A 23,607-nucleotide genomic window follows, 5' to 3' on the forward strand; every position below is an offset into this window, starting at 1 on the left:
ATGCAGCAGAGTTGGATGTTAGATTACCAAAACCCCACCATTCTGAATAGAACATGACAAAGTGGCACTTCAGGGAAATGGGAAACACTAAGAAGACTGTATGAAAGAAATTTGAGACAGTAACATCATAAACTTCCTTATAACAACACCCAGCATTCATGTGTCTGATTCTAACCAGTACCTTCCATAATGTAAGAGCTGAATTAACAAACAGACCACTATCCAGAACCCAGAGTGGCCACTATGTGGCATACAGGTAGAACAGACCTGAACAGTACAACAGAGAATTTGAACACTAAAGTGTTTGGCCTCATCCCAAAGAAGGTACATTGTAACTTGTAGCTGGAAATCAACTGTACAACAAAAATGTAAAACATTCTCCTTAGTATTTAATGGGCTCAAAATCTCATAACATCATGTTGAAACTGTTCAGAACTTAGCCCAAAATTATCAGACATACCAAAAACCAGGAAAATCTCAATTTATATGGAAAAACACAATTAACAGACACTGATGCCCAGATAACAGAAATAGGAATTACTTGATGAATTTAATACATAAAGATGCTTTAACAAATAATTGCAAATAGACTTGAAACAAATGGAAAATAGTCTACTCAAAGAAAATAAGTTTAGAAAGAAGAATTAATTGAATTAATGAAGAAAAAAATAAAAATAAATGAAATCTAAAACTCACTGGATGGGCTCAGTAGTAGAATGGAGATGACAAAGGAAAGAATGAAACTGAATAAAGAACAATCTGAAAAGCAAAGATAAAATATTTTTTTAAAAATGAAGAGTCTCAGGGATCTATAGGATGATAGCAGAAATGTCTACAATTGTCTCAGAGACAGGAGAAAGAGTACAGCACTAAAAAGATTCTGAATAAAATAATGGTAAAAGCTTCTCAAATTGGTTAAGACCTAAACTTCAGTTCAGGAAGCTCAGCAAATCCCAAACAGGAAAAGAACCCAAAGAAATCTATGTTCCAAAACATGAGAAAAGCAGTACTTTTGAGGAATGGTTTTCTTCCTATCAATTAAAGGCCAAACAGTTTTATCACAACAGCTAAAAACAGCTAAGATTCTCCCATTCCAAATTCCACTAGAATACCTCAAATCCCTTCATCTCTCAGAAATTAGAAAATCTAGAGTTTGTGTTTTTGGCTAGGTTCTATTGTTTGCAGTTATTGCTAGTCTATAGTCTATAAAGGTATACACATTTACTTCAATGTCTTCAGCCACACTTTTGACAGATACAAATCATGAGGAAAGTGAGATGTGCATTTATCTTCATAATGTCTTAAATTTTTTACATATCTTCTGAAAGTTTAACTTTACAGATTGGTCCTCCATTAGACTAACATTTCAAGGGAGTTGGAAGTGCCCTACCAAAAACTAAACTCCAACAAGCACAGTCTCCTTGCTAAATCCTCCTACTTCTTTGAGTGACTTTATTCTTTCTCAAAGTACACCATGTCTGAAAATGTTATTTTTTTTTATTCGCTTATAGTCTGCTTAAGAATTTCTTCTCCATCTACTTTTATTCCCTGTTTTAATTTAAAAGGAAGAGCTGCCTAAACTTAGGGAATCAATAGATAGCAGCATAGACTAATGTATTTATTAGGATGTTAAAATCTCGTTTTCTGTTAGTCAGTATGGCTCACCTATGCTTTCATGTTGGCTATGAGGACATTTTTATAAATGATTTTTCTTTGAAATGTTTTACTTGTTAAGAATTTGGCATTGATGAGAGTTCAAAGAAGTTACTTGACCACTTACCACAAAAGCTCCAGGGCTATCACTTTTGTTCTCACCTATAGAGCAGGCATCACAATTTAACAATAGGTAAATATCTCCATGCCTATTAAGTGCTTAATAAAAATCTTCTGTTTCAGCGCAGACATTTCAGCCAAATGGGTCAATGTGAAATGAACACATGAATAGATATTGTGATTTCATTGCTTTCTAGCAAAACTGAAGAGTTGGCTCTTTTACTTTAGAAAAAGGTTTATAAATGATCAAGACCTTTTGGAGTGATTTTAAACTATTTATTATAATCCCACTGATGAAAGCTGCTTTTTATTTTTCTCTCTAAGCAGTATGACAAAATGAGCTGCCCTCTCAATGGTTTGTCAGAGGGGGGACCCAGGAATAAAAGCTGGGCACAGCCTGGGCCACGCTGGGGTAGACTGCTGGCGCTGCTCCACCCTGCGGCTCCCAATGGCGACAATGTCTTTTTAGCCTTACTCTCATATCAAGTGGGAAATTACAAGCACATTAATGCCCTCCAGTCAAATACTTGCCAAAATAACAGATGGCCATACCACTAAGCAACCTTGACCTTGCAGTCACCTGCCCTGTCAATCAGGCACAGGATCTCTTCTCTGGGGAAAACAATGTCTTCTGTGCAACACAGCATGTTCAACCATTGTTGCAGATTTAATAAAACACATAGTTCACGCAGCAAATACGGGCACACTGTCTTCCCTCATGTGAGCTAAAGTATTGGCATGCTACGTAAATTTCCTGAAATGTTCAACTGCTTCCACATAAACACTGGACAGAAATGGAACACTGCTGAGCCAGAATCAACAGTTATATTCAACATCTGAAATCAGAAAGCTCTATCTGGGGGCTGACAGAACACTGGAGTATCTCATACCACACAACTAAGAGCCTGCCTAAATCACAGGGAATAGCCATTGTCTAGAGATTAAACACATTATTAACCAATGGGCTCAGAAGGATCCATTTAGTGTGAAAATCCTCCAAATATTTCAGAGAACACATTGCATTTGGCGGTAAAAGAACAAGTGCTCCTACAAATGTTAAAACTCCATAAGCACAAATGCTGACATCAAAAAGATATCTAAATAGATGCATGGATGCTGACATTAGAGCGCAGCCATGCAACTCATTCACAAGTTCATTGGGGACCTAGTGTGGCTTTGTTTCTGCAACACGGAGGTATTCTTTGCAAAACGAGCTGTACACCTATGAGGTGTGTATCTGGGATTTGATAGGCTAAGTGATAGTATCGCAAAGATTCAACGATTTCAAACTCACTTACTCGGAGCCCTACTCCTGACTGGCTATTGTTGTAATAAGTAATTTAGCACAATGAGCAAGACTTTGGGTTCTTGATCTAAGTGGAGCTTGGGCTTGAGCCCTAATGTTGCCACTTACTAATTCCATGCCTGTGGGCATATTATATAAACACTCTGCCTCAGTTTCTTTATCAGTCAAATGAGTAATGGTTTTTCTCAGGTATCTTTGTGATCATTAAATGCATTAAAGTATGTGAAACCCTTAGCACAATGCCTTGTACAGACCAAGACTCATTAAATGTTAGTTATTATTAATAAATGTTCATCATTGCTATTAATAGTTTAGTAAATCTTGGGGAAATGACTTATGCACTCAGCCTATTTTCTCATCTGCAGAAAGAGAAATTGGAATAGATTATGAAGATTAAATGCTTCCAGCTCTAGCTTTCCATAGATTTGTGACTCCAATTTATTGCTGGTAAATATAGATGCCTCCTACAGACACGTAATAGGACACTAATGCATTTTTAGAGCATACAATCATTTAAGCTGGCATTTTATTTACTAAGAGGTCCAAGGCAGTAGATCATTAAATCCTCACCACCATTCTGTGAACCATTAAGAGATGAGGAAACTGAGACTCAACTGAGTTAAGGGGCTGCCTATGGTCACACAGCTTCTGTGACCAACAACGGAGGTAGAGAAGCAACAGGATGGAGAAAGGAGAATGGGAGCATAAGTGCCCACAGGCAAATTTGTCAAAGAAGCTGGAAGGACAGGCAACCATGACAGTGCTGCTGTGTGGGCCCAGAAGGTGCCAGAACTCCTTGTGGGATGACTGAAGCTCAGGCTCTGCAGCCAAGGGGAAGGAGAAAAGCAATGGCGGGCTAATTTATTTAATATAAATAATGTATCCCTTCATTATCTGCCACATGATTAAGTAATTGTAATGTAAATAATTAAAATCAGGGAAAGGGGAAGACATTAAGTGTAGGGAGCTCTGTTTTTAAAAATGTACTTGCAAAGTGGAGGTCAATTTGGATTTCAAATAAAGACTAATTTCATTAGATCATTTATTCCTTGACATCACAGAGTGCTGCCATGTGCCAGGTATTGTGCAAAGCTCTGGGAACACAGTAATGAATAAACTGAGTTGTAAACTGAGAGTGATACATAGTCTAATGAGGAAGAGAGCTATATAACCAAAAAATTGTATTTTAACTGTCACCAGTCCAATGGGAGAACATGGGAGGAAGCAATCAATGTCCAGGAAGTTTAACTAAGGATAGATTGTAGTTGGGGCTTAAAACAGAGCAAACAGGTGAAGAACCAGGTGCCTGGGAGACTGGGTAGAAAGGAGGCTTACCCTAGTACCTTCTGAATTGCTTACTACTATTAATTCTTTTTAAAAAAGGGAATGATATCTGACTGCTAAAGGAGAATTTAGGGATCCCTGGGTGGCGCAGCGGTTTGGCACCTGCTTTTGGCCCAGGGCGCGATCCTGGAGACCTGGGATCAAGTCCCACATCGGGCTCCCGGTGCTTGGAGCCTGCTTCTCCCTCTGCCTGTGTCTCTGCCTCTCTCTCTCTCTCCGTGTGACTATCATGAATAAATAAATTTAAAAAAAAAGAAAAAAATATTAAAAAAAAATAAAAATAAAGGAGAATTTATCAGACTTGAGGTTTTTTTGTTGTTGTTAAGAAAGGAGCATATTGTTCTTAGTAACTATTAACACAACTCTTTAAGGAATGACAAATCAAAAATGAAGCCCACCAAGCAAAACTAAAGTTTGAGTTGTGCAGGTGGAACTATGGTGTGAGGACAGGCAGACTTGGGAGTGAAACTTGATGTTTGTACCCTCTCCCCCCCTCCTGGTATCTGGGAGACTTCAGGCAGCTCACATCCACCTCTCCAAGCTTGTATCTTCCTCTATGAAAGGAAGATAATGGTAGTAACAGTAATGACAGCTTTGAAATGCAGCTGTGAGGATTAAATGAAATAATCCCTACACTGAGGCTAATACCTAGACTGAGAAATAACAAGTGGTCTATAATGTGTGACTATTATTATTAGTAGCATTACTATTAATTACTAATCCTAGAGGGGGCTTGGAAAAAAAAACTGACAACTTTTCTGAGATTGAAACAATCTTTCAATATGGAGAGTATATCCCAATATATGATGCCTTTCCTACAATACCATACACATTAGCTATAGTGTACTATAGAAACTTATAGAATTTGAAATTTGTTTTAAATTATAGAAAGTCCAGAAGTTCTGATTGCCAAGAACAAAAACTTGAGGAGGCTTTTTTACTTACTAGTTTTGTTATGTGACTCAGTCTTTCAACAAAGATACACATTTTTCTCATCTGAAAAATGGACTAATTCTGTCTAACTCATTAAAAGAAATGAGTTCTGAGAAAAAATAATACAAAAATAACAAGCATGACTCTCAGGGTCTGCCATTGTGCATCCAAATCACAGCAATAGTCCTTGTACCCATGTCCTTCATAAAAAGCTGATTATTCTTTCCACTAAGGTCTTTTTAAACTACTTTTTTGAATCATCATATTTAAATAAAATACTTAGAGGACTGAGTGGCTTTCCTTCTCATCTGTCTTCTTCATGTCCTGGAGTCTCAGTCTGTGGCTAATATCTATTGTTGTCTTTGGCACACAAAATCCCACCTGTGAGTGTGTTAGTATCTGGAATATTGGCATGTTTTTGCATTTTCCTTTTTGCTGGACTACCGGGCCATGCTTTTACTTCCTCCCATGCTTTTACTTCCTCCCGTGTATCCAGTATCTCAAATTTAATCAGTTAAATTGGATACTGGCAGTTGCCTTGAAGATGAAGTTCCTGGTAAAAGTACAAAATCTAACTCTAGAAAATGTTGGTATTCAGATCATTGTGACCCAAATGATACTCAACTGTAAAACAGAAAATAGTAAAATACATGATCTAGCAATCTGTAGTGTCTCATGCCCCATTTAGCATGAATATTAGTTAAGGCTTGGTTATAGGTAACAGAAACTAAGTCTGGCTAACTTAAGCTAATTTTTAAAAAATCTGAATGCAAGGAAAACATGAGCAATCAGGCATTTGAAAAGATAGAAACTGGGTGGCTCTGAGTATCAAAATTGCAGGAAACGAAGGAGAATCTCTTCAAGGTATTACAGTTGAGATGGATCCCTGCCAGCCATTTCCTGCCCATATATCATTCGTGAAAGATTCAGACACCCGTGGGAGAGTCTGGCTGGCCTATTAGGGTCAGGTGCCTACCCTTTGGCCAGAAGAAAGCAAGACATCTTGAATGAATATCACACAAAGATTCTACATGGTAGGCAAAGTGTAGTTTTTCAAAGGAAAATTAAAATGCTGTTACCAAAAGAAGGGGGAATGGATGCTGGGCAGGCAAAAACAACAGATGTCCACTGCAGCAGGTCTATTTGGTATGTCTTTGATGAGCCAAAAGACCAGAAACCATGCAAAGACACATATAGCACACACACACACACACACACACACACACACACGCACACATAAATTTTGTGATTATTCCTAGAGAAAGTCCACCTCAGATTTGACTGACTTGGCTCCCCTTTTGATTCTCTTCTTGCTTTTCAAAAAATGCCTCCCTCTCTCTAATCTCATTCCCTTTTTCCACTTTTCCACATAACATTTTTGCTACAGTTAGGGTGTTTTCAGTGAATATAGTCAGCTAAGTATGCAATCCTCCCCCATTCCTGTTATTGAATAAATATCAAACAGTGCCAAAGACAGAAATATGATACATATTTTTATAAAAATTATTGTAAATTACCTTGTATTATTTTTAGTTGAGGAAAAAAATGAAAGTATTTTTGTTAAGTGATGATCTACTTTTATTGTCATATTCCACCCTAAAGCTATATTATATATCTTTCCTCTAATGAAGTGTTTTCTAGAAAGTAGAATATAGTCCTCTGTTTCTAATCTTTAGATGCCACAGATTGCTATGGTAACCTGGGGTTTCTTGATTTATAAATTTCTTCCTTTGTGAAAGAGGTAATTTCAGTTTAATTTACTAATGGATTTTTACTCAATCTATAATAACAAATAATTCCAACTACACCCCTTTTTATTAAAAATCTATAATTGGAATTTTGCAAATGAAAAGGTTGTTTCTCAAAGACCCTGAAATGTAATATAAAGAAAAATAAGAAAAAGTGAATAAGGCAACATATCAAAGCCAAAACAGTAGCAACTTCAACAGCAATTTCTTTTAAAAAATATCATTTATCTTAGATCAAAAGATAAGCTTGATATTAATAGTAATCAGGATACCAAGAAAATCTCAAAAATGAAACTCCCAAATTCATAAAGCATTGTACTCAAGAATGCATTGCATTTATTTATTCTTTGTTGTGAAAAATCCTGGGATGTATTCAAATAGACAAATCCAATGGTATTCTGACATATAACAACAGGGCTAGATGTGCCCTAGTTTACTTCAATTCCTATTTTACTTACATTGGATTCACTGTAGAATCCAAAAAAATACAGAAACTTTAACTTGAAACAAAGTAAAACATCCTAGTTGTTTATCATCTGGCTCTGAGTTTAACTCTTCCACGAAATCGACAGGAAGTTTTAATGGAAAGAAAATTGGGCCCAGAATCAGAAGACGTTAACTTCTATTTAAGTTCTACCATCTACATGTTGTGTGTCCTTAGGCAAGTCATGCAACCATTCTAAATTGTGCCTGAAGAGTCCCTGCCCAGGGATGCCTGGGTGGCTCAGTGGTTGAGCGCCTGCTTTGGCTCAGGGTGTGATCCTGGAGTTCTGGGATCGAGTCCCACATCAGGCTCCCTGCATGGAGCCTGCTTCTCCCTCTGCCTGCGTCTCTGCCTCTCTCTCTCTCTCTCTGTGCCTCTCGTGAATAAACAAATAAAATCTTTAAAAAGAGAGAGAGAGTGAGAGAAAGAGACCCTGTCCAGCCTACATCAAATGATGTTAGAAATAAATGAGATAGAGTACCCAAGCCTTTGACATTTTTAAAATTGGACTCAGATGTGGGGTATTGAAATGGAAAGAGCAAAATCATGACATCGGCTTCTAAGCAGGGCAGGAAAGATGTTCTGAAATTCTGATTCCTCACACAGCCTTATAAATCTCAAGACTTTTCCAGGTGTTCCCAGGGAAGGAAGAGAAGACAACAAGGTGGAAGTTTTACGATTTAAACAACATACTGGGAGTAAGTTGTCAAATGTTTGTGGGAGTAAATATTGTCAAAAGAAAGCATGAGCTACCTAGCAGGATAGTGGGGATTCATCCAGAAGTCACATGATTTATTTTCTAAAGTTTATTTCATAAATTCATATTTCCTTTCATCTGCCTCACATAGAACAAAAATATGCAGCATTTGTGTTCTCCAAAGCAAGAATAATTAAGACTTTGTTTTGCATCGTTGCCTAGTTCTTAGATGAAAAATCATCCTTCCTCCCAAACTATAAGCATCTTCAAATTTCAACATGTGAAGTACACTTCTTTGGATATATCTGTTAAAATCCCCTTTACACACCTTAGTTTATACCAGTCCCCTTCATACATCTTAGTTTCTACCACTGCCTAAGCCACGCCTTTGTATACTTCTAAGTCTCTTTAGGGTGGTTCTGTCTAGAGATCTGACTGGGTAGTGAGCTGCTATGCATGGTTCCAGGTCTGCTCAGAGAGCAGCAGTGAAGAGGAGAAGGAACACAACTCTTCGAGTAAGAAGGCCTCAGTTGGAGTTTAGGTTTTGCCACCGTCAGCCTTTGGACTTGACTGGAAGTTTCCAGCCTTGTAGACCAAAAATGCTACTACTGTTTTCTCAAGGTCATAGGCCTATGCTCAAGGAGCATTTGCTAAATAAATTAATTAATTAAATTTGTTTGAGAATGAAGAGTAACTGACTGTTTTAGCATGTCAATTTTTAATTTATTTCTTCATCTTATATAAAAAGTATCTCATTTTTCTGATTTTAAAACAATACATGTTAACCATGGAAAATTTAGAAAATACAGAAAGCAAAAAAAAAAAGAAAGAAAGAAAAAAAGATAAAAATCTCTCCTTCCCATCTATAATCATTGGAAACATTTTGTGTTGTTTCTTTTTTGTGGGTATGTATATGAGTGTGTGGGGTGCAATATGTGCTATGTGCATGCTGAATTTTTTCTATTAACATGATTAAAATATTTTTCATGTCTGTTACTATTCTATTAATGCAATATACACGTTTTGATGTCTGCTACTGTTCTTAAAAATGAGTTGAAGAGCTCCTTAAAATTCCATTCTATGCCTCGGCCAAGTTTGTTTTGTCTGCCCTGAATTCCGTACTCTTAAAAAAAAAATTATTTTAGAAATAAAATCTAAATTAAAAAAAAATCAAGCAACACAAGGGTTTAAGGAAAAATAGGGAAGGTTCTATTTACTCCTCATTGTCCTGCTGTCCCGTCCAGAGATATATTTTGCAGCATTTGTTTCTGTATTCTTACAGAACTTTTTCAGTGTTTATAAAGAGAATTTCTGTATGTATGCAGTATTCCCTGGGAGCTTGTTGAAAGGACAAAATCTCAGGTCTCATTCCAGACCTACTAAATCGAATCTGCATTTTAACAGGATCTCAAGTAATTTGTACACATATTAAAGTTTGAGAAACTAGTCTAGATTAGGGGTCTTTGGGGACAAATCCAGTCTGCTGCCTGTTTTGAATGGCACACCAAATATGAATCATTATCATATTTTTTAATGGCTGAAAATAAATCAAAAGAAGATTAATATTTAGTGACACATGAAAATTATTTGATATTCAAAGTTTCACATCCATAAATAAAGTTTTAATTGAACACAGCATGCCTATTTGTCGATGTATTATCTATGGCTGCTTTTGCACTGCAATGACAGAGATGAACGGTTGTAACAGAGACCTTATGGCCTACAGAGCCTAAAGTACATATTGTCTGCCCCTTTATGGAAAAATTTTACCAATCCTGGTTTATCTGGTAGAGTATTTAGGAGAGCAAACACATAATTCAATTTCTTAATATGTAAGTATATGATTAAATGAAGTACAAAATAAGCCACATATTTCTGAAATTGAACATACATTATATGTTATAATGGATCACCTTTTTGTTGCTATTTATCCTGTTTAACATTTGCCTATTATCTGTTTCCCCATACTAGAATATAAGTTCTACTGATGGCATACATAACAGACACTCAAAAAATATTTGTTGAATTTTTAACGTCCACAATAATATCATCAGGTAGGTACAATTATTATTCATATATAAGTGAATATATATGAACCTAAACAGGAAATTACCTGCCAATGACCACAAGCCAATTAAATGGCATAGACCTCAAATATTTTCCGATAGAAATGGGTTTGCAGCTTAGCTTTTTCTCTGAAGAACTTTAATGGAAAAGTTAGAGACAAATTAAGAAATAAAGATTATATTTGGTTGGTACTTCAGAAAACGCAGTTAAGAGAAGCTGAGACTTGCCATATTACACAGCCATTGGCCATCAGAGTTTGGATTTGAAAGCACCCAGTATTACTTCAGACCCTACACTACAGCTTCTAGGCTATCGGTGAATGATATGAGCCAAATCACAGAGGGCTATTTAATTGCTTATTATGAAAATATGAAATTGGCTCAAAGATCTTTGTTCTCAGGAATAAACGGTCAGCTACTCAGTTGAAAACTTTAGTGATAAATTCATGAACATAAACTGGGGAGATTAGAGTTCTAGAAACAGACTCTGCCAGAAGTGGGAATACAGGTAAACCCTGAAGACCCAGTGCAACTGTATCCTAAAGCAAAAAGGAACAGTGTAGCAACTTTGGCTGACCTGAATTTGGAGGGCAAAAGGAGGGTAAGATAAAGAAAGAGTGAAAGGAAACTGATGTCTCCTGCGCATGAGTGTGGGGAATTTGGAGGAGACCGGGTTTTTAGGTTGACAGATTTTTCTCTCATTTCTATCTGAGGCCAACATCTCAAGTTGTTGCAAAGGAGGGGAGAATTTCCACCACCAAATGCTGTTTTAAGGAAGAAAAGAAGAACCCAACAAGGAATTCTTCAATTTGCTCACCTGGATATCCCCAGGAGTGAATTCACTTGTTTGAATTTGGCTGCTTGTAAGAGCTTGTTAATCCAACATTTTGATTTGTACATTGTTTCAGACTTGCAAGGTACAAAATATCAGTGTTCTGATTGCCATGGTGGATCTGAGGGAACTATTTATGCTTGTCTCAGGACCAATAAGATCGTAAGAATGGCTTTGCTGCTAAAATACTTAGGCTTATATTAGGTTTGGGGCTTCATGATTCAGGAGTCTTATTTATCTTGGCTGGGGGTATGTTCTTTAAGTGGCAATTGCAGAAGACCAAAACATGTTATGCTTTAACTCACTCTTTGCCGCTCAAGTAATTATTTTGTACACGCATTTTAGCTGTGTGTGTGTTAAAGCTCAGTGTGGTACTTCAAAATATGCTTTTATCACACAGTGACCCTGAACTAATCATTTTAATGCACTGAACATTCATTAAACATTTGTGTTCACTAATGATGAAAATTTCAGAAAGAATGAAAATAGGTATTTTGCTTATCTAAAAATAGTTACAAACTCAAGCATTTTTTTTTATTTTTTAAGCATTTTTTAATTTATCAGGAAATCTCACAAGTCAATTCCACACTGTGATCTCCATATCTCTTCTATAATAAAGCTCCTATAAATTGTGGAAGAAGAGTCATTTTTTTCTCCAAGAGTTACTGTAGTTTGTTTCTCTTTAAGAATCTGCTAGTTAGTTATGCTCAGAGTATGGCACTTTATCATCATTGATCTATACATGCCTTCTTTTGTTATTCTTTTTGCTTGTTTGTTTTATTGTATCTTTTTAAATTTATTTTTGTTTTGTTTTATTGTATCTTATCTGAATTTTCCCAAACCTATCCCTCTGCCTACCCTCAAAAGGCAACCATTCTAATGTGTTTATGTCTTGTTGGTGTAGGGTTGGCAGATATAATAATATAGTACTCCCAGTCAGATTTGAATTTCACGTACATTTCAAAATATTTTTAGTATATCTCAAAATATACTAAATATATGGCACATACTCACACTAAATATGTGGCACATTCTTATACTAAAACATTGTTCATAGTTTACCTGAAATTCAATTTTAACTTACTACTGCATTTTTATTTGCCAAGTCTGGCAATCACAGTTTGATATAATATATACAATATGTGTTTATTATTTTGCTGCATGTATCTTAGGATATTTTAACTCATGTCATGGAATACCTGATATTCTAAGTGGAATCTGTAATAAGAAGGGCAGAAGAGCCCAGATGGTATGCATCCAGGTGAATATAAGGAGTTGGAAGGAGAAAAGCTCCTGAACATAGAACTTCAGAAACACAGAAAGACTGCTAAGCATTCTCATTTATTTACAATCGTTAGGCAACTCTCAGGATCATTGTTTCACCTTTGAATACTCAGGAAGCAGCAATGCTAAGAGAAGGCAGGGCCCTTGAGTCCTAATCTTTTCTTACTGGGATTGGAGGAATGAAGATGTGAATGCCTGAGCATGTCTGGACAGACTGCAGTTTTAATCTAGTCATACCAATATGGCTTTGACATAGTTCTTATCTTATCCTTGGTCTTACTGTACAATGGAGGCCTAGAGTACTGTGTCCAATTTCTATGGTAAAGAACAGGTAAAAAGCTTCATAAGACTCTACAACCTATATCCTTAAGGCTAACCCCTTTTGGCTTCTGCTTCATACTTAAATCATCACTTACCCCAAACTCTCAAACAGCCAGGATAGGCCTCAGACCCCCAGAAGTCCTCTGGTTTTTAACTTTTCATTCCTCAAATCCATGTTTTCCTCTAGCTTTTATAGTTTCCTTAGGAGTGACCTTGATGGAGGAATCAACATCCCAACATTCCAGGCCAGTTTTTTGCCTCAATAAGAACTCATTATTAGGTGTTCTAAGTTGTATTTTGCCTACAACTCAAGTCTGTATCATTAACTACAGACTCTTCTTCCAATCATGCCAAATTTTGGAGTAAATATTTTCCAGGTCTCTTATTTAATGCTCTAAATTCATTCTCTCATTTATTCTTTCAACACATATTATTTAGAATTAAGACATGCTGGCACTCTGATAGGTTCCAAGGACACAATATGAATTAAAGCATGATACAGACTTTAAAACATTTAGCTAACCAGTGTAAAAGGACTTTTTAGGAACACACAATAAAATTTCTTTGTTATTGTTCTAAAACTACCACATTAGTTATTTGAATTACAGTGGTGATTAGGAAGTATTTTCTCCCATCCCACATAACTCAAAAAGATTATTTTTAATGAGCTATTATTTCATTTTCCAGGCTTTATTTCTCATTGTTTAATTCTTTCAAAATAGCATTTCACATTATTGAAGGGAGGGTTAGTTCATCTGCTGATTGCTATACCTTCTGGGATCCCTTCTGTTCCCTAAGGCTGAGGCAAAACCCAAATTTACTAATGAACTGCCAAAAATTTCATTTCACAAATTCCTACTCATGTGCCATTACTGTAAAGGCTTTGTAGTTATTACAGTGATGAGTTTATAGCCTGGAAACTAGGCCACTGATGTTTCAACTAATTTATTACCAATACTTCACACATTTTAAGGAAGAAAAGAGAGAGTATAGAAAGAGACAGACAGAAACACAGACAGAGAGTTGTGTGTGTTTTCTCATTTGGCTTTCAACTCCACTGTGCAGCGCGATAAAGGACTGATTAAACACTGTTTTCATCCTTGCTTTTTGCACTCGCATCAGCCTTTTGTATACCCCTCCCCCTCCCAAGGATCATTCATTTATTTATTCACTCTGTAAATGTTAATCTAGTGCCTAGTGCGTGATGGGCATTCTGAAGTTGCTGAAGATACAGCTATTGTGGCAGCTTTGTAATATAATCACTTAGCCAGGTTGAACACCATGTCCCAGAACTCCTTTTTCTGTTCTGGTTAGAGTGGGGTGCAAGAGATATTTCTTATGAGAGATTTGTAGGATGCAAGTGAAGCAAGAACCATTTTGAATTTCACATTGTCAATGGCTCACTTAATTGTGTGACCCAGCAGTTGGGCTTATAATGCTTCACCTTCCCTGGATCTTCCTTAAGCTTGACTCATAAGCCAGATGTATGTGTTTATTTCCATCAAAATGGAAGGTTGCTACAGGATATCCATGTCACTATCATTAGAGGAAACAAGAACTGACATGGCCTTTAGTCCGTGCTTGTGGGTTCCAGCCTGCTCTTGATCTTAATTTTACATCCATCTTCTACTCTTGTCTGCATTCTTATGAACTTTAATCTATAGCCTTTCAGAGATTGCTTCACCAACTCCTACACTGTGTAAGGTCAAATGCCTATAGCAATACTTTATTACATGGATTTATCTGCTAGTTGTTCTGCTTCTCTCATTGAACTCTGAACCCTGACAGCTTAAGATAATTATAATTTTTGCCTTAATGGACATTACAACTTATATATGAAAGAATGTATTTTCAAAATATTACATGACAGTTAATTTATTACATCTATGAAAACTCTTGTGAACAAAATTCAGAGTGACAGATCTAAGCAGAAGTCTTCTGGAGAGATTCTCAGAAGGTTTACAGAGCAGAGAATGTGTTCTATTCTACCCAGATCCCCTTAGATCCCATTTTATCTCTTTCATAAATGCCCCCTGGCTTCAACATACTTTTGCCTCTAGAACAGCAAATCTTATTTGGAGGACTGGCCTTGGGCTACATGTGCTACATGGCTTTGTCTCTTTGAGGAGAAACTGATGCTTAAACCGCAAGAAATGTTGGTCTCTAAACATATTTCTTTCTGTGATCCAAAACAGGGTCTCCCTCAACTGTCCCTTATCTAATATCTTTCCTTGCTCAGTGATTCTTTGGGACAGAATTAAAGTAGAAGATGATAAGCTATTTTTTCACTTAGAATTGAACATTCAGAAGCTATTAATTAAGTATATGCTTAATGCTTTAATAAAGGCCTAATCAATTTTAGAAGTGCTTATTCTATTCAAAATTCTCAACAGCAATCTTATTATCTTATCCCTTTTCCAAAGCTGTACTGCCAACCGAAAAGAAATGGCTTCTCCTCTTTATCTGAGCAAATGGCACTTTAATTGACATGGTTGCCAACCTAAGCATTCCCTTAGCCTCTTTATTTCTCACTCCTCACATCACATTAGTTGCCAAGTCATTTAAAACATGCTTCCTTTTCTTTCTCTCCAGTTTATTCCCTTTTCCATCCCTTTCTATTTTATATATATATATATATATATATATATATATATTTAATTGAAGTTCGATTTGCTAACATATAGTATATGTGCTCATCCCATCAAGTGTCCCCCTCAATCCATCCCTTTCTTTCAATCCTTTCTACTACTAGCCTGGTTGAGAACCATATCATCTCTTATCTAGGTTATTCCAGTTGTTTCTTAACTTTTCTCCCTATAGTCTTCTCATCTTCAATTCACCTTCTCCCCTCCCTCAGAAGAGGGGGCCAATATGACCATGCAAGCATCAGCTCAGAATTCCTTGAATTTTTCCTCGCATTGAGCATCAAAATATTTCAACTTGAGTAAATTCAACTGAAAACATGTTAAAATGCAGACTGATGCTCCTCTATAAGTTCTCTATATAAAAATCTCAATTTCTTAGCAGAAAGTTTAGGATTTAATTTGGCTAGTACTCAGCTGCCCAGCTATTCCTCCCTACCTGTTCTACTCTCAGAAGACATTAGCCATTTATTATTTTCTTTATGCTTCTCCTTGCCTTTACATATGTTGTTCATACTGCTGAGAATGCCCTGCCTTCTCTTGTCAAACTTCTAATATCTTGTCAGTTCACATGCTATTTTCTGAAGCTTCATCAGGTGTCTTTGGGCACAAAAAGCTTTGGCTTTCTTTAGGTTTTTACCATGCTTTGTACCTTAAATACAATACTCATGCAATGGTTTGCACTTGCCTATGTATCTGTCTTCCAAATACACTATTAATCCTTAAGAATAAGAAATTGTCTTTAATTTTTTAATTCACCGACATACCAGAGATGATTAAAATATGTATGATGAGTGAGCAAAAATAGTTAATGTGTACAAATCCCTAAAGAAGTCAATGCATTCTGGAAATGACTTCTACTCTATTGCAGAGTATGTATCAAGTAGGAAATTCTGTCTCTATTGTCCCAAGAGACTTAGCTCTGCGTACCTCCACTCCCATAAACCCATCACCCACTCAACAAAATGAATTTCTTTCAGTTAACCAGATTTTCCTTTCTTGGAATGGAATTGACATTTCTCAAGCATAATTTATTTAGGGAATATCATTTGACCCCATCCTTAAACCCCAAATTGTTAATCATGTTAATCTTTTCATTCAAAGAAAAGTTCTAGAAAATACAATTTCTTCCATCTCATTACACATGCAGTAATACTTCAGTAACCTTTACTACCCTTTACAGAGAAGTGCTCTGGAGAATTGCCTAAGTAGTAGTACCTGAAACTGGCCCTGAATCTAATAATGCTTTTAACTTTTAAAAATAGATTCCCATCAGGGCACCTGGGTGACTCAATTCGTTAAACAACTGACTATTTTATTTCAGGTCATGACCTCAGGGTTATGGAATCAAGCCCCAGGTCAGGTTCTGTGCTCAGTGCAGAGTCTGCTTGTCCCTCTCCCTCTGCTCCTCCTCCCCTAATATAACTAAATAAAATCTTTAAAATTTAATAAAAATAAAAATAGAGTCCCATCAAAATTACCCTACAGTGCATTCAAGAACTTTGAGGATCTGAGTAAAACATGAGCAAACCTTTCAGTCACATCCTATTCAGTAATAATAATACTGATGAGGTGGTGGTTAACTGCAACATGGTGGAAATATGACAGAGAACTTGAATTTTCTTTAACCATGAGCCAGTGTTTCCCAACCTGTGGACTTCAGACAATCTGCACATGAATCACAAACATGTTTGTTAAATCACACATTCCTTAGCCCCATTTATTAGATATTTTATAAGAATTTCTATGGACAGAACTCAGAAGTTCTCACTGCTTTTTGTTTGTTTTTTTGGTCACTGCTGTTGTTTGCAAATTTAAAAGCAATTGTGCTCAAGATAAAATCCAAACTGAACAAAAATTTTATTTAAAGTCCTTTTACCTGTCTAGATACTTACCCACTGCCATGGTCCTCTTACTACAAAATTGTTTGCAGAATTTTCATATTGTAATAAATGTTACTTAGATGTCAACATCTGCAAAATGATTTTACAACAAGAATTTCAGATGTCAGCTAGAAAAAAATTCTTCAACTTTCTTTTGAGTCTAACAAGACTCTATTATTAAAAATAATCAATTGAATTTATTAAGTGCATAAAAAGGATACCAAGTACCTGAAATCTTGCTGGTGTAGAGGTAGATTATTTTTTTTTGAAAGAGTTAAGGCAATGTTGGGTGTCTTGAGTTGCTTCATTTATATTAGGCCATGTCTATATGGCAAATATCATGGAATAATGTAGAGTTATTTAGAGAATCTGAACACCATAGATTAAAAAAATCTAATTAGTTAATATTATAGTTTCTCTTTTCCTCCAAAAATGAGTTGCTATGAATGACCCATTATCCCCTCCTTTATTTATTTTGCTTTATAGACAAAAAAAAAATCCTTTTATACAATTAGCATACCCAATTTGTTTGGGACTTTGCATCTTTAGAGGTACTAGCTACAAATGCAAGTCTTATATTAGGCAAAAACTGAATAGGCAATGCTCTACAAAATCAAAGTGTTTCCAAATGGCCACTATTTATCTGAATGTCTCCAATTCAATGTTTTGTTTTTTTTTTCTTTCTTTCTTTTCTTTCTTTTTTTTTTTTTTTTGGTACTAATTCTTTAGAGAATGGTAGTAAATTTGTGAATTAGCATCTTAGTTACAGGTCTGAATGAACAACATTCACTTACTACCTCAAGTGTCTATGTTTTCATAGCAACTGCCATTGCGTACAAATTTTGGATAACAATGGCTATTCTAATCAGCATGGTTAAATAGCAAGCACATTAATTGTGTATATGCGTGTTTCCTCTAAAGAAAGAGTCACTAAAATGAACTGAAGAGTCTTCAGACAAAGAAGCAAATGATAACTAACGTAAAAAGAAGGGTACAATGACCTCTTTCTAATTAATGACTTTGCCAATCATTACTTGCTGTCAAAGGGCATTAGTCAAGGTTCAGCCTTTAGCCCAGGCATTTACCACTCAAGTGTTTACCACTCAATATCATACAGCAAAAGTGAAGAATTCCTCCATGCCAATTATCTATTATAAACAAACTATTGAGTCACTTTGAAAGAAGTAAACAAGTCTATATGTTGATATTTGCTGGTATCTTTTTATGCACCATTGAACTGACATAAGGTTTATGCAATATAAACTTCTGTGCAGTTATTTCTGAGATCTTAAAATTGGGAAACTCTCAAAGGAGATAAAGATTCTGATGTACTGCAGAAACGCTGGGTATTCCTATCAAAACAGTGAAAAACAGAGAAGCGTATTTCCAGTCCCCAAATTAAGGATGCTTTTTAAACCTTCCATTTCATTAAATTGCATGGCTGGATAGGAGAGTCTTGCTAAAATATTGTGATTAACACAAAGGAAGCTTAACAGACAATGCTATTATAGGTGAAAGACTGCTAATTGCCATCTTCCCAATAACTTATTGATTTTAATCAAATCTTCCTAGAGCAGCATGCCAGCAGCAAATGGATAACTAGATAGAGGGAAAACACAACAATGGAAGGAGTAATATGGAAGAAATTATTCATGTTTGATTTGTATAAAATTGAACAAATATTCTTGATCAGCATTTATACAAATATAGATTCGTCGGGAAGGTGCTATCTAAATTGCTTCTCTCACAGTGTATTGAAAATTACCATAACTGTTAGCATTTTTAATTATTTTGATCTGCTGAAAATAGATTAAACTGAATGGGAAATTGGCTTATTAAGGCTTATATATTTGAGTTAATATGAAATGTTCTCAGCCACTGTGCCTTTAGAATCTTTTAGTCTAAAAGACATTCACTATTTCTGGTTGGCAAAGGGAGGAGGAAGAGGGGTGGATTTAATCCTCAGAAAGTAAAGTTTTGTTTTGGGGTGGTATCAGTAAAAACCTCACTCCCATCACCTCATTAGGGAAACGTAACCACATCTGGTAATAAGAAAATTTCATAAATAAAGAACTACTCTGCTTAGGAAAAAGCACTGAGCTTTCATAGGGGAAAAGAAAATCTTGCTAGACTAAACTTAACACTTAAAAAAAATGGAGAACCCTTGAAATCCATCTTGTAATACAAGAGCGGTTTCTCAGTGTGAGATTCAACACAGTGCGAAACATTGAAGAACTCACACTTTGCTCATTCACTGATGATGAAAAAGAAGTACAATGCTGAGTTGCAATTGTACTCTCTGGGTAGAACCCATGGCATCCTACTGAATGTTTGTCTTTGGGGAATGTCTCATTCATTAAACTGGTAACACCAGACCCAAAGGTAGATTGCAAATAACTATACTTCTCTTTTAAAAAGAACGTTCACTCATCTATAGAATTTAAGAAACAAAAGAAATGAACAAGAGAGAGAAAGAGAGAGAGACAAGCAAAAAAACAGACTATTAAATATAAAGAACTGATGGCTCCCAGAGGGGAGCTGGCTAGGAGGTGGGGGAAATAGATAAAGGAAATTAAGAGTACACATATCTTGATGAGCACTAACAAATATATGGAATTGTTGAATCATTTTATTTTACAGCTGAAACTAATATAACACTGTATTTCAATTATATTCAAAACTCAATCAATCAACAAAATCAGGAAGTATAGGGTCCTCTAGTTATCTTTACATCAGTCTTTCCTCCTCCCTTCCATTATTTTTCATCTATACAAAAATTAGATAAAAAATAAAAATAAAAGAGTATGTAAGTAGTTTTTTCTTATAGATCAAATTAATAGCTTTAAGATTTCACTTACAAAATTATCTCCTTCAACATCTATGCTAGAACTAAGTGTTTTAATAGCTTAGTGCAGGATTTGTCAACTTCAGCAGTATTGGAATTTGGGTCTAGATAATTGTTTATTGTAGGAGGCTGTCTTGTATATTACAGGATGTTTAGAAGTATTCCTGGCCTCCACCAACTAGATCCAGTAGTACTTCCTCCCCACTTCGAATAAGCAAAAGTGTACCTAGACATTGCCAAATGTCTCCTGGTAGATAAAACTCTTCCTGTTTGAGAACCAGGAGATTCATGAAGGGGATGCTTCAATTTTCTTGATAATGATGCTTTTCAAGGCATTTTCTAGAAAATTTCAATTTCACTGTAAAAATGAAGATGTACTGTATCTATAAAATGCCTGCAACTAGGTGAGCATTTTAAATGCATGAGATTAATCGACTATACGAAACAGGTAGTAGGAATTAATCATAGTGGTAGTCTGAAAGGCAAGAGAGTGTTATAAGATTGTACCTTCTGTTTAAGGTTTTAGAAAAATACAATCTAGTTCAACAATGACAGTAGGTTGGAAATAGTTGCCAACTGATTGGCAGTGGCTGATGGTAGTTGTCTATTGAGAAGGATTCTGCATCCAGGCTCAGCAGAAAAGAGCTGTGATAAATTAGTGATGTCTGCCTTGGACATGGCAAGAGGAGTAATGGGACATATTTCACACATTGGCCCATTCCTTCCAAGTCATTTTTACTGACTTTCTCTCCAGATTTTCTTAAGCACCTGATAAGACTATACTATGCTGCTGTGTTGCATAAATAAATACATATAAGAAAAAAACGAATGAAATAAAGGCCTCTTTTAAGTATTACTGAAGCATTTCCTCTTCCCAAGGCACTATTTTGGCTCTTATAGACATGACATCAGATTAAAACAAAAACAGAACTAAAAAACAAAACAAACTGTTTTACATCAGAATAAATGGCCTAGTGGTCTGGTCTCCAGTGAAAATAAAACAAGCCATTTTCCTATTTTAAAAAATAGTCACAACGTACTGACTTCCTAGGAACATATAGTTTCTTTTAAAATCTGTATAATTCTTTTCGAATGTTTTTCTAATATTTCTCTTACTTTCTGAATTGCCAAGAACAAAGTTTAGACCAATTCCCTTTGCATTTAGAAGATGGTATGGATTTAGTCTTTAGAAACAGTTTGAAAAAAGATTGAGGACAAGGCAACTTGTGTGTTTCTTCAGCGCTAAGAATGGCTATACAGATAATATTTTATAGAATGTAAACAAGAAAAAAAAAAAAAGAATGTAAACAAGAAATAGCCAGTCATATATATGGACATGCTAATGATCCTTTGGAGAGCTCCCTTTCAAATAACATTGTATTTATTATTCTTCCCACAAAAATAAGTTATAACCAAATGGTTGTAAATAATTCCTTTAGATCAATGCTAAATATATAATACGTGATACTAATTTACAACATAATATTGAGTTCTAAACCATCCCATTTCCATGGTTAGGACTAGTAGTTAGTTGTTAGGTTAGTAGCCAGTGCTCATAAAAAAATAAAGGTCTGCTCACTTTTCCTTAGTTGATGCACAAATAATGAGAATTAAATTAATGAGCTCTTCTCAAATGAGGGTTCCAGGCTCCCTGCTGAATGGAATGACTCTAAGATAACCGAGCTTTGAAGGGCATGATTAAATTTGTATCGCCACAAAAAATTGCAAATGACATGTGAGTAATCTAAACTACACAGATTAAATCCTTAACTACTGAGAGTCAGCTGTAGATAAGACTGGCTTAAAATTTTATTGACTTGATTTCTTTGGTCAGCATTAGTTTAATTTCCCTGGCACAAGTAAAATAATGACAGTGCGAACCTGAGTTTTACTGTGCCCAAGGCTACAAAAATCTATCCCAAGACAGAAATTTGATTTTACGGGTTGGGGATTTCAGACTGTTGAAGAGAAGAGTAAATCTTGGGAATTGATATGCATATGGACATGAAAGGGCAGGAATAGCCCCTTGGGATGGTGGCTATCAAATTAGAGATAAGGTGGGGCTTCTAAAAACAATGGCCATAAAAATTCACTAGGAAATGTAACTGGCCCATTTAAACAAGTCATTGGCTTATAGAAAACTGACTTGTCTACAGAGTTCACTGGCCATAGAGGAGCTCAGCACAGCCCAATTGCTGAGCCTCAAACCTGGTGGCTGAGTAATCTACCATTTACAATCAAACTTTTCTGCCCACTCTCCCCAGTTTTCTGAGAACTGGGCATTTTGCCTCCTCCTTCTCATGTCCTGACCACTTGCTATTTTATACCCTCAAGGCTTTGGGCCATGTAAAGATCAAATTCTTCTGCACAAGTTCAAGAAGCTTTTGAAATATACTTTATCCTCCCCATGCAAATTTGACATCTGTAGTAGCTTCAACAGAAAGAATATACTAAATGGAAAAAGAAAAAAAAATGTATTTTATACTTGGTGGAAAAAAAATTAAAAATAATGAGTAATCTCCTTCATTGGAAGCAAACTGACAAGTTGCTAAAGTATCTAGAAAATAGAGCCAGGGTCAAAACCCAATAGAAAAGACAGAGCTCACTCAAAACAACCACATGGGTTCCCTGGTCAAACATCTTGTGGTGCAGAATGGAGTCCTCTGAAACTGAGTTGAAAATTAATCTGAAATAAAATCAAGGACAGTCACCAAGGGGATTTTAGAAGTATATTTAGATGCACATTGCCAACTGAACTACTAGTTGGGTAAATGAGGGAGTAAAACAAATTACACGATTCTTTATCAGCTCTGAAGATTTGGAGAGAAAAGGCTCCCATTTGAAAGAACACTTTGGGGCTTTTCCTTCCACAAGAAACATGTTTCATGTCATCCAGACACTAAGTAGATTTCTTTCACAAAAACTGTTACATTATCTGGGTAAACATGTCAATCAAATACTACAACTAGCAATTTACAGCAATGATGCTAGATTTAACATCTACAGAGCAAGATTCCAGTGGGAAATAGTGTTTTTATTTACCTCTTTGTTACTTTAAAAAGGTTTTTATATAAGGAGCTTTGAAAAGCAAGTATTTATGTTATAACCAAAACAAATCTTTAAAACTTTGAGGTTTTATTATTGGATTGCTTTCTCTTTCAAGTTAAGAAATGATTTCTCCAAAACATTATTTACAGAATTTATGAGTGCATTTCAGAACACTTTTTCTTATAATAAAGCTTTAGGAGAGTGGTGACATGGCATCTTATTCTGCTTGCATGTAAGAAGTTTAATCATTACTTATTAATTTTCCTATTTTCATGAGATTTTCTCAAAATTAATATTCTATTAAGGTAGCATCTGTTAGAGGAATTATCTTGGTTTTTTAAAGCAAATTTTAGCTGATTACCATGAATCTACATAATTAGAATTAGGTCTAATTATGTAGT

The 23,607-nt window shown here is 35.6% G+C and overlaps 1 protein-coding gene across 39 annotated transcripts in view; it reads right to left on the bottom strand.

Annotated features, from left to right (window-relative positions):
• LOC119863952 (teneurin-2-like) overlaps nucleotides 1–23,607 on the bottom strand; it is a 664,488-nt gene that overhangs the window by 537,521 nt on the left and 103,360 nt on the right. For 6 of the 39 annotated variants that reach the window (XR_005358274.1, XR_005358258.1, XR_005358268.1 and 3 more), the window contains one exon: nucleotides 17,326–17,403. The exons of 26 other annotated variants lie outside the window; for them this stretch is intronic. The gene's annotated coding sequence lies outside the window, so the exon portion shown is untranslated. Of the gene's footprint in view, nucleotides 1–16,961; nucleotides 17,099–17,325; nucleotides 17,404–17,541; nucleotides 17,675–23,607 lie in introns of those variants that run through there. 7 more of the 39 variants (XR_005358256.1, XR_005358249.1, XR_005358267.1 and 4 more) reach the window with 4 other exon arrangements.

This window comes from Canis lupus, chromosome 4 (assembly GCF_011100685.1).
Source record: "Canis lupus familiaris isolate Mischka breed German Shepherd chromosome 4, alternate assembly UU_Cfam_GSD_1.0, whole genome shotgun sequence".
In the NCBI taxonomy this organism is placed as follows: Eukaryota; Metazoa; Chordata; class Mammalia; order Carnivora; family Canidae; genus Canis; species Canis lupus.